We start from the raw sequence: 12813 nt of genomic DNA on the forward strand, positions 1-12813 counted from the left end.
TTTTGCCAGTGAAGAGTGCTCTCTTTGCTACTGATGTGCTCCGTTTAAAGATCTGGATAGGTTTTCTGGTGCTCACTCTCTGTGGCATCTTTTATGCAGGTGCTTCTCGTTGCTAAGAGATCAGTTGCTTAGAGATGGAAGTTTGTTTTTTGTAATAGATCAGGGGCCATCGCTATTGAGAAGAGAATTTTGTAATTTTACCTCTACAGCTTAATGTATCTGCTGCAAAATAGCCAATGATAGAGATTCACATGCCCAATGCTGATTAGAATTGTAACTGGAGAATAAAAACAGAAAAGTAAATGAAGTTTATAATGATGTTTGGCTCTGAATATCAAGGAAAGAGGTTTGTCATTTAAATGAAGGTGCAATTGGCAGGCATAATATTTTTTCCTAGCGTATCTACATGTATTTTTAATTTCCAAACGAAAGGAAGAAAAGTCCAAACATTTTATTCTAAAATTGGGATGCACAAAGTTGTCAATCACCTTTTGAAAGATACAATCTTGCACTGACATTGGAAAAGTCTTACTGACTATCCAAAGTATTTCTGTGTGTGCTGTTTCCTTTATATTTCCCAGTTGGTTTGATAAATTGTCAGAACTTCCTATACAAAATAAAGGCTGCTTTCTGATGCTTCTCTTTTTGCAGTAGCCTGGGGAAACTTGAACAAACTTAACCTACAAAAATCCAATATTCCAGGTGTGGTCTCCCCAGGGCAGAGCAGAGGGGCAGGAGAACCTCTCTGATCTACTGACCACCCCCTTCTAACCCACCCCAGGTACCACTGGCTTCCTGGCCACAAGGGCCCCATGCTGGCTCATGGTCACCCTGCTGTCCCCAGGACCCCCAGGTCCCTTTCCCCTACACTGCTCTCTAATAGGTCATTCCCCAACTTCGACAGGAACACCTATATTTTTTATTATACATGCAAATGTTAAGAATAAACTACTTAACTACTTGTATTATTTATAAAAGCCTCAGAACGATTTCTGTCTTTGTGAGCATGCTTTGCTTGAGGCTGAGGAGTCCAAGAATGATCTGGACAGTTTGCCACACAAACACATTTTGATTCCTTTTCTGAGATCATTTATTTAATCAAAACTACTGATTTTTAAAACTGAAACCTCTGAAGTTTTTGTTGGAGCTCTTTCTTCTCTCAGTGCTACGTATCTACTTAACATTATAAAGAATTGGTGCCTGAATTGTAATTCAGGGACAAGAAGGCAGTTGAATTGGTCATGAAAAAGTCACAAAAGGGGTTAAATAATGTGAAAATACTTGTTGATATTTAAACTAGGTTTTGTCAAGACTGACTTCTGTGGGATATATCTTTAAATCAAATATTATTTCTGTATAGCAGAGAAAATGTACTTAGGCTCTTTCATGCCAAAGAATTCCCGGAACTTCGTATAATGCGACCAGAATGATTGGACTTGTTGTTCACTACAAAGATCTGTGGTTGAATAATACAAATTCCTCAGAGCCTGAGTGGGCATTCACTGAATTAACAAAGTTCTTTTTTATATCATTAAAAATGGTATACTAAATATTTTACAATAGACTTTTGAGGAAAAAGGATGCAAAATGCTCTTCATAGTTCAGCAGAGGGGATGCAACCCTGGAGAGACCCTGTGGCTCATGTGGCAAAATTGATTAGACTTCTGTTGTAGTAAAAAGGGCTTGAATCTGAACTAGAAACTATGCAGAAAGAAAATAACTTCCATTAAAACAGTGGAAATGAAATCACTAATATCAGAATTTTGAAACTAGTAGGATGGTATCAGGCTCAGATCTTAATTCTTTTTATGTCCTGATGGTTTCACTGCAGTCATTAGAGTATGAGATAAATTCTCACCTTACCCCACACTGGTATATCTGTCCCCAATATACTCCATGTTGGTTTAGGATAAAAGGAAAGACAGACTTCTGTATGAACATCGGCTGTCAGCACCAGCTCACGCTAAAGATCCATCTGGCTTCGTGCTCTGCCTCAGATATTGGCCAAAACCAGATGCCAAATGGAGAGTATAAGCATTGGGCAAATATATATACTTTCCTCCCCCTGCCTTCCCTCCACTGTTTAAGGACAAAGAAATTTCAAGTGACAGTGTTAGCCATCCCCATGCTTGCAGTAATGGCTACCTGTCTTTTCCAGGGACTTCAAGAAATACATCGTAGTAACTTGACAAGGCATTTTACTCTTACCTTTTCTCCTAAACAAGTCAGTTGTCAAGTAGTGAGAGAGCTGATGCTACTGCAAGTATCTGTATTAAATACTTCCTGTGCTACTCTGTGATTTAGAAAAGTGTATCAGCCATGGGAATAGCTAATGGTTCTCCCACTGGTCAGCAAAATTGTTCAACAAAGCATTCACTGGATATTTCAAAGCTTGTAATTCCTTAAACTTGTATTGGGTGAACTGCTTGCAATTTTTATTTGTTTGATTGTGCTTCAGTCCACTGTTGAAGTAATGAGAACTATAACAGTGAAGTGCAAGGCGCAGCAGAGGGTTTACGGGCAATCTGCTTGGAGCCACGTCTTCCACGTCCATCCCAGACCCGCAGGTGTCTGAGTGCTGCTTCCAAGCTGCTCCTTCCCTTGGCCGGCACGCACTGCACTGCACCCCGAAACCTCTTTGTGTCTCTCCCATCAGTGTTTCTCTGAGTAACTCTCTCATACTTTTACAATAATGTATCTATTCATTGTCATAATTTCACCCCTTTAAAGAACAGCGTGTACATGTGCAGATGGATGTTGAGGGAGTCAGTAGCACACAGTATTGGAAATCACTTAATGCACATTTTGTGCATGAATTTTTCCCATGCAGTGTCCTGGCAGGAGCTGGTCTATTGGCTGTTCTAACATTACACTCAGTGCAGAGATGATCCCCTTTTTTGCCACCCCAGCAAAGTTTTCTTAATGCAAATCAGAACTTGGCTTCTCTAGCTAATGTCATTTTTAAAGATCATCTAAGGATTCCTATATCGTGGGATTGGCTGAAATCCACTGGTACTGCCCACAGTTTTTCTTTTGTGCCTAGATTTAGAAGATCTATATTGCGTGCATTTCAAACACAAGACGGGTTTGACAATGCGGTTCTTAAATCTTCACAACTCGCTTTCTAGGGCATCTTCCAAAACCCCCAAACTTCCAGAAAATGCGTGTATTTTAAAGTAAAACATAGTTGTGTGGGGAGGTCCATTTCTCCCAGGAAACTCATGTAAAACATTCGACTGAAGGGTGTGGTAAAAAGGCTCTCTGCACTAAGGCATATGTAGGGTATAATGCTGTTGGCTCTGAAGTTACAGTTTTCCCTATATTGAATATAAAAGCCTATATACTCAGACAGTAAAGTTCAATGGAGTTTTCACTTGAAACAATGGGATTTTCATCCTTACTTCAGTGGGAGTAGGATAAGGTGTCCTTTGAAGTATATGCAGAGATTATAAAGTAAGGCACAGTAAACAGTTTTTGAAGTTTGATTGTTAAGGCTTGGCTTATCTCTGCCTATTTTTACCTCAAAATCTTACCTTGGAATTGAAGCGTATGCTAGTGGTGTGTATTAATAACTTGTCCTTCATGCTAATTCATGGTCATCTAGAAAACAATTTCACTTATCCGCTATGTTTTCCAAATATATCTGATAAGGTTGTTATTCCCTTTCTAATTGTCAAAGGGATCCAGGACTGAACAGATGTATGGGGCTTTGAGATACTCGGGGATGGGGGGAGGATTATGTTGCTGTCATCTTTTGGAACAGGCACTAGCTATTATTCTGCACTGTTCTTGCCTATTAAGAGGATTTAAACCTTGTAGTAAAATTAGGCTGTATTTTCTCAGTTAGTCCCCCCAAAATCACTCTTCTCATTCCGTCCAAATCAGGTTGGTAGAACAAAATTCCTAATGAAAGTCAAAATGGAAAGAGTTAACAATATGGATGTTTTCCTCCTATTAGTCTGCCTGCAGATAGTTCAAACCTTCAGACTATGGTAGACTACACTTCTTAATTCAAGAAGTACTGCTTATTTTGAAGATGGGGACAGTGTGTTCTTGTCATAGGCAGACGCGGCTATAGTGTTGTATGATAGGAACATGTCATGGATATGCTGTCTGAAACTCTGTATTAAGTATCTGAGCATCTACAGTTTCAGCTTGTTAGCTGTTAAAATCGTTTATATTTTCTTTTCTTTGCTGAACTGGTATTGCAGCTGGCAAGAAGAAAGGGATGTCTAAGGACTTGGTGTCCTTGGTGTGCAGGAACTAGTGATGACTATGTCAGATTTTCTCTCTTTGCCTGTGAATATAATAAGACAAATTTGAGAGCATATCTTTGGGGTATATGGAAAGGTGCTTTGAGAGACAACCTATTTCCTTGTCATGGAAAAACGTTCAGGCTATCCAGAGTAGTTTAGGGTGAGTCTTCAGATTTCTACAGGCCTCTTTGACAGCTAATACTCTTTCTTTTTAGTAAGTTCTCCTGCCACTGAGTAACTATCCCTGCAAGTCTCGTGCAACGTTCTCTCAGGTGGTGACTGCAATAGAAGCGGTACAGAACTTGTGCCTGAATGCGCAGCCATAGAGGCAGAGTGCATTTTCTTGAACTTTTAAACCACTTTGCTTCAGCAGCTTGAATACACTTGCTGTCTATTGGTGCCGTTTTCAGGAAAATGCTCCAGTATCCACTTAATTTTCCCAAGCCAATTTCTGTTATTTGGCCATTATAGTGGGAACAGGAGTCCACTGCGTTTTTGTTGTATCACATGGAATTATTTCTAATGGTTACTTGGATATATTGTGGGATGTTTCAGGCATTTTTTTTAACTAATAGGGATGCTTTCCACCAAAAGTTAAAACCAAAAATGTTAAACTTTTGCTAAAAGGGAAGTGCAGCCAAACCTCTAGTGCACTATAGTCCAAATCAGTCAAGCAGTCATCATGAGTGCTGACAGAACAGAACATCTTCAATGTCAAAGGTGCTGCAGGCGTTTCTTCAGTAGGAATAACCACTCAACACAATGCTCAAGATGAGCTTGGAAAGAAGGTGTGTGCAACAATCAGATGAAAATGCTACTAACCACTTAGAGCTGTTCTCAATCTCCTAAACTGCTTCTTCAAGTGTTGTTGGTGATTTTATTAATGGTACCAATTTCCGCATCAAGACACACTCTGAAGGGCTCAGAGAAGCCTGTCTGTAGCTGCTTCCCGACCATCGTGCTGCTCTAAGGCTCAGCAGCTTTGCAGAAGTGTGTTCTGTGCACGGGTCTTAGTGCTTATCTAAGAGAGGTTTCTGTATTAACTTCTATCCATGAAAGGCTGACAGTTTTGTATAAACACACGGGCTGTATGTTCAGGCCCTCTCATGTAAGCGTTTGGTGCAATGCTACAATTTTATGCTATACAACACAGTGCAATAATGGTAATTTTCTGCAGAACAAGCTGCTGGCAAAACCAAAATAGTTACTTGTGATTAAGTACCAAAACAACCAAAATTGCCCTTTGTTTGTGAGCTCAGAATTCACGAGCTCTGAGGGAATATATCCCAAATACTGTTACCTGTAAAAAATTAGTTTTGACTTTAAAGTTATAGGAGGTAATTATGCTTTTTCTGGGTCCTTTCTGATAAGCTATGAAATGCAAACAAAGCAGAATTTATCATAGCCTGCGCAGGTAAAATTTCTGAATCATCTGTCATTATGGTTATCTGCCAGTCCTACAAGGAAATCTTAACTTGACCATTACAAAACTGCTCATAATTACTGGGGTGTTTGCACAACTAAAACACACCGTGTTTACTGAAACTCTAGTTCTAACAAGCCAAACTCAGACTGCAGAAGCGGTACTGAAATTCATTCCCCCGAAGAGACATGTTTGCTGAAGATTTTGTCTAAGACAGCAGCATAATGGAAACAGTGCCAAGTCCTGTCTGCACACTCAGTGTTTGCTGGAAACCAGTCCATTTCAATACCAGAAACACTCAGGATTAGTATCAGCTCTAAATGAAGCTTTTGTCAATAGTCTCACAACATCCCTGCTTAGGGCATTACTCCCACACTAACACTTTTAAGCTAACACTGAAGGAAACACCTTGGTGGCTGCCAGCAGAATGACCATGTTATTTGGTGCTTTGCACCTGCAGAAGGTGCTTAGCACCTTTGAGACTGCAGTCCTATAGCATCCAGCCTGTTCTACACATTCAAAAGTCTGATAAAATTACTCTTAAAGTCTTTCTGACATGATCTATTTGTTAAGAAAATTACTATTTTTTCCTAAGACATAATTTGTGGTATTTCTTGTCCTTCTGCGGTATCTTCAGACATCGCGTGTGGAGACAAGGAACACAAATTCAGGCAGTGCAATACGATGGGGCTCTTCCCAGACGTGGTACGTGCCAAACCGCTTGCTTGTTGATGTGGGCTGGAGCTACAATGCCTGTCAAGGAACTAAGTATTCTGCCAGCGTGCCCCCTCCATCCTGTATTCCCAGAACAATTTGGATGTTGTGTCATAGCCATGTGCCATTTGGAGATCTGCACAGAGCTGCACATTTTCTGTCCGGTAAATTAGGACTTACACAGCTCTGAAACGAGGGTGTTTGGGAGAAGGGGAGGGAATGTGCCCCTGCTTCCCACTGGAAGAACCTCTGTGTCTTCCACGCTGCCTCCCTAAATAAGGCAAAATATTCAAAATGCGGTTTGATGTGACTGCATTTTATTATTTAGTTATATGAGCCTACTTAAATTTGAAGTCTAATAACAAAAATCTAATACAGAAGGAGTCAATTTTATGTTTTTTGCTTGGTTTGTATTTCTGTGGTGTGATGACTTGAGAATATAAAATCTTTGAAACAGACGCTACCTTTGAGGAAATGTGTCTGAATAAGGTCGATCTTATTAACCCCCTTTCCTTGAGTGGTAATACTGCTATGGATATGACTCATTCTTGCTTGAGTTCACCCAGGTGTGTCTGAACCTGTCCTGCACTTGCTTTGTTAGCGGCTCTCAGGTAGAAGTCCATGTGGTCACTTAATTTCCATGCCTGTCTTTAAGAGGCACTGAGGTGTCACAGATGAGACTATTGAAGGTTCCTCTAAGGCTCCTCTTTTACCATTAGAACCTCCAAGAATGTGTTCCATGGTTTTGACTTGAGTTGATATGTAGTGTCTATAATAATATACCTAATACAGCTAGCAGTCCTGTTTCGCTTGTGAATGTTGTGAGATCACATCACCATCTCCTCCATTGATAAATTATCTCAGTGCAGCTGGTGCATTTCTTTTGCAGCTTCTTTGTGGCTATTATTGCGTTTGGTTTTCTGAAAGTCGTAGATACCTTTAGTAAATTAATTATTTGAAATATCTCCTGTATTATTTGTTAAACAATTTTATAGTGCTATTTCTTTCTCTTGGCTTTATAAATAGTCTTATGATATATTTATGGTGTGTATAGTGATATACCAAATGAATATGTTAAAAGTGCTCGAATAGCAAAAACGGTTTTAATTCCCTGTGAATCACGATGGTTAATAAAATGAATGACAGAAAGATGATGGGAAACAAGGTGGAAAGTTGTTGATATTCCATACTTTCTGACTGCAAATTACCAAGTGGCACAGCCAGCGTTAGTCAGCTCTTTGTTAGATTGCACTATGGGCAATATTAGTTGTAGGAGTGATGGATGCAACATACGTGTGATAGAACGTGGAGAGGAGACATTTCTGAAGTAGAGCGGCAACCTTAATGCTGCTCTACTTTATATCCAGCTGGTTTTCATCTTCCAGTCTGGTACCCTTGGTCCACAGAGACATCCACACTTTCCCCTTGGACAGATTCCTGGAGGGTGGGTAGAGTTCCCACAGTGCACAGACTCCGAATTTCTCCTGTGTTGTTGGAATACCTTCAGCAAAATATGTTCTTTGTTGTTGTGTGTACCACTCTCAATGTAGAGACCATTTAGGTTTGATAATTAGTCTGATAATGAGTGGCTTGGTTTTGGGGTGGTTGAGGAGTGTTCTGTTCTGCGTTTGATTCCTTCCTGAACTGCAGGATCCATTGCAAAAAGAAAGGACTATTTTTCAAGGATAGTTACCTATGAATTTCTCCAGTTCTCTTAATTATTTTCAGATTCCAATGGTGTTACAAAGATGTGTCAGATCTGTTGAGCCACTTATCATTTGTCATGTGTTTGGATCAGTTGCTTTTATTCCTGTACTTCAAATTATGAATGGGCGGATGTAGCCATAGTGTTTGAATTGTTCTGTTTGAATTTGCTTCTTAAGTCATCTATGATTCAACTCTCATTTTTTCTAATGTGTGTTGGAGGAATTCTGAGCAATTTTCTGGGAAAAAACTCTTTAGCTGCCAGTGCCCTAATGATGCATCTCTAAGGCATCTTCCTCCAGGATTACTGAATGTCCATTCAAGACAGTGAAACATTCTGCTGGCGCCATTGAATAGGACTCTTTGTGCTGCGCCACTTGCAGATGTCTATGGGGTTTATTTTGAATTTTAAGCAGCAGCCTGGCTTACCTAGTAAGAAACTGGTCTTCATTGGTTCTTAATTTATGATCTAACATCACCACCAGATATTTCAAAATAACAGCTGGTATAGCCTTTGCTCTGCATATATTTATTTATTCTTGCAACTCTGTGTTTAGTAGGAAATGCCTGCACTCAGAGGTATTTCTTAGGGAATATGTTGTTGATTCCTTGAGGAGCTTTATATCCTTGTGCCACTGCAATACACAATGGAAGCGTAAAGGGGCCGATGTATGGCTGCAGCTGTCACAGACAGGTATTTGGTAAGCACTGGTCAGCGATTCCAACTCCTTCCATACAGATTTTTTGCCTGTAAAATGTTGCCTGTAAGGACGATGCCCTATCTAATTAAGTGTTGGCATCATCATTAACTTATTCCAGCACTGTTCAACCTGTAACTTTTTTCTTTTTTTTTTTTAAATTTTTAAAATTTTTTTTAATTGGCTGCTGTTTTGCTAATAATAGACATTTGCTCAGGGTCCACCCATCTGCTGGAATTGAATTCATGATTAAGTCTTCCTGCCAAAGTATAGCAATTAAAAAATAATTCCACGCGTCTTCCTATTAATACCTTTTACCCAAGGCTGATATACAAACCCACTACCTCTGATACAAAATTACCAGAATTATACTATTCTCTGTATATTTTCCTTTAACTTTGAAAATACTTTTTTATCTTTTTTTTGTTTGTTTTTTTTTTTTGTTTTTTTTTTTTGTTTTTTTTGTTTTCCCTCCATTTTTCTCTTTTCCTCCCTTCTTGAAAACAAGCCTGTGTACCCCTATGTTATAATCTGTCTGGAATGTATATGCAGACAGCGAGTGGGCTGCATTCTGGTGTCTGTCACTGGTACGGGGCTGAAGCAATTCTCTGGGTAGGGGTCACCATGGAGCCCGGTGCAGCCCGAGTCTCTGTAAGTCAGCTCTGGTAGCTGACCTACACTTATTGCAAAGACATTTCAAACCTACGGATTCCATTTTTTTTCTGAACATGAATAGACTAGGACCTAATATGAATTTCAAAATCAAGCCTTTCTTTCTGCATGTTGCCAGAAGCCTTTTAACATTTTCAAGCTAAGCCTTTGCTATAGGAACAATGTTGGTCTCGGTGCCAATCTTGAATTGCAAGTGTGATTTGGAAGGGGGAACCGTGCAGCTGCTCAGCTGTGTCTCATGGTTTGAGCAGTGAGCAGAGATGGAGAGAAAGGGCATTTATAGCTCTTCCTGAGTCTATCCCGGCTGAACACGGGTCCAACAGTCACCAGCATCAACCGCTCCAAAGGAAAGCACAAGAAACTTCCTGAAAAGCATTAACCATTCATCAGTTTGGGAGTCCTAGTAATGATCTTTCCCTTCTGCTTTGCAGGTTTGGAAACTAAAGTAGATTTGGAAACCTAAAACAAATATATTAAGTCTCTATCACATTTCCTGGGAAGAAGGGTATTCAATAAAATCTGTAAGTTATCATGCGAGGTTGTAAAAGCTTTATACTAGTTACTAGTAAATATATATATATATGTATACTTTAACTAGTTGAGGAAAAAATTACCTTCTTTCTAATAGCATTCATAAAGATTTTAATCTGTATAGCTTTCAATGGCATCAGCAGAGGAAGTTTGGTTATCTGTCTTCTCAGGGCATCATCCCCAGCAACTCAGTCCATCCTTCAGCATGAATTATCCACGGGCAGACAGCATGGCAGTCCCTGGTGGGCTGTGTTGCTGCGACAGCTGCCTAAATAGATGAGTTTTCAGTAATAACAACCTTTGCAAAGTAAAACAGCAGTGGGAACATGAGTTTAAGTGTGACACCATCTGAATACATTCTCAGCCTCAGAATAATCAAGTGATATTCTTTATTATACACATAGTGTGTGATTTGGATACAAAAATACCTCTTATGATAAAGCTATGTTTTATCCCCTGACGCTTTATTTCAACTGTACGACTAAGCTGGCATTGTGAAAAACATAGATGTGATGTTGTATCTACAGTTTGCATATTTATATTGATAGTTTCGTTCTACTTTCCATATAACTTGGGCAGATTTACACCGGTTTTGTATGCCATACTTCACTGCATGTCAGTTACGATGCATGGTTGTGTTAGGACATACTTTAGAGAACCAAATTCTGAAGAGGCAGGAAATAATTGAAATGCTGCTTGCTGGCATTCTGCCTTCCTACAAAATAAGATAAATAAAATAAAATAAAATAAAATAAAATAAAATAAGTGATGGGTGCAGGGAATAACAGTTTTCTCACATTGGTGTAGATTACTACTGAGCATATTTTTTCTGTCCTTTTGGTAAGGAAATAGGAGTAAGTTCCCAGAACTTATGAGCAGCATCCCCAAACTTCCATTCGGCTTTGCTGAGCACCAGTCTACCATTGGGACCTTTGATTTTTGTCATGGAGAGCAGACAGAGCCATCAGCTGATGACAAGTGCTGTACAGATGGACCAAAATTTCAGGTGTGTTATGTAGGGACAAGAGATCTAGAGGGACACATAGGCCATAGGGTGGTAGCAGAGGATGAGAGGATATGGAGATATTTGAATGAAGTGCTGGTTATATGGTATGGGGAGAGATTCGGGAAGGCACGTCCACAGCCCGGTAAGACAGCGGCTTCTGCCGCTGCAGTTGTTAACAGGACCGTCAGTCTAAGCTTGGGAACCCATTTGCCACAGAACTGCTGTCAGCTGGTTCCTGCCTTTCAAAAAGAAGGTGATTTCTTGACAGAAGTGAAACTCTATGTCCTAGCAAAATAACCGCAGTACTGCACAGACGTCATCTCATCTGTGGTACAGGTAAGAGCTTTGGAGCAAGTAACAGCCTGGGGAAGAATCCTGCAACCCTGCCAGCTAAGCAGGTTCCGTACCTCAGCCTTGGGTAGGACGTTCACAGTGACCCAATGGCCTGTGCCATTATTTTACTTTATTTAATAAAAAATGCTCCATTTATTTTTATTGTAATGCAGAGAAAATCCTGCAAGATTAGACAGATGGGGAAACAAGAGCGCTGTGTTGCTTCTGTTATTCTCCAAACGGCAGCTCATGATTATTATACTCTTTTTACTCAATCATTATGCTCTGAAATGGACAATAAAGATGAAGAATTGCTGTTGGTTATGTTACATGGTCTCTGGTGTGCAGTTCTATTTATGTTCTCAGAAAGAAATATTTAGTTTGCTGTTATGATAGATACTTACTAGCTTTATGTCTATGAAATTATAAACTATGCTTGCTTAAGATATGTCTTCTGGGAATCTGAATGCAAGGTCATTCTTTTTCCTTCACAAGATTAATACTATAAGCAAAACTCAAATATGCGCTTCTATGATAAGCTAGGATATCAACTGCAGAGCAAACAATTATTCTTGTATTTGTATCTTGTATTCAGAAAGACTATTTGCATAGAAGTAGAACTTCATGATAGGTTCAGGACAGTCTGCCAAGGCTCCAGGCCTTGGAGATGACCTTTCAGGCAGTTTTGTGCATATTTGGTTTTGTTATTATTCCTTAGAATGTCAATATGTGATCTGTATGACGTTAGGAGACTTACATACAATAGATTGTCTGCAACAGTATGGTAAAGAGCTCAAGAAGTAATGTAACATTCAAGGAGATTCTGTGTTTTGATGAAGATTTCACTGAAGGCTGGTAGTGGGAGTAGAAATAGAACTGGACAATGAAGTTGCACTTCTGACAATGCGTTTACGTTGTTGTTTTTTTTGGGTTTTTTTTTAATAGCAAAATTAAGTTTTAAATGGTGTACTGGTTTCTGAAAATACCCATTGAGGCATCAGATTCCTGATCTTGTTTTGTAAAATATAGAAAGCTGAAAAACTTCCTGTGACATGGCAGGAGATTCAGGCCAGACGTGAGGAAGAAATTTATTCCAATGAGGGTAGGGAAACACTGCAACAGGTTGCCCGGAGAGTTGGTTCTGAGTTTTGTAACTTTCATATTACTAGTGAAGTCTTCGTATTCAGTCAAATTCTGCTGTGCTTTACAACAGTGTAATTCTGGGTAATTAATTTTCTTATCTTTACTATGAATTAATCAGGAGCAAAATTTGTTATATTGAAGATATCCCATGTCACAAAGGAGTTAGCAGGAGTAATTTGGGAGAAGTCTGTGCTTGAGCATGTAAAGCAACAGGTAAAGTGTTATTAGTGAGTGATGAAAACAGCAAAGTGCTTGTATGAGCTTGTGCTTGTAAGGAGGGATTTTTACTATGCAGTAGCACTTACGCTTGCATCGCAGCTTTGGGGAATGAAG

This window comes from Nesoenas mayeri (assembly GCF_963082525.1).
Source record: "Nesoenas mayeri genome assembly, chromosome: 11".
NCBI classification, from domain to species: Eukaryota; Metazoa; Chordata; class Aves; order Columbiformes; family Columbidae; genus Nesoenas; species Nesoenas mayeri.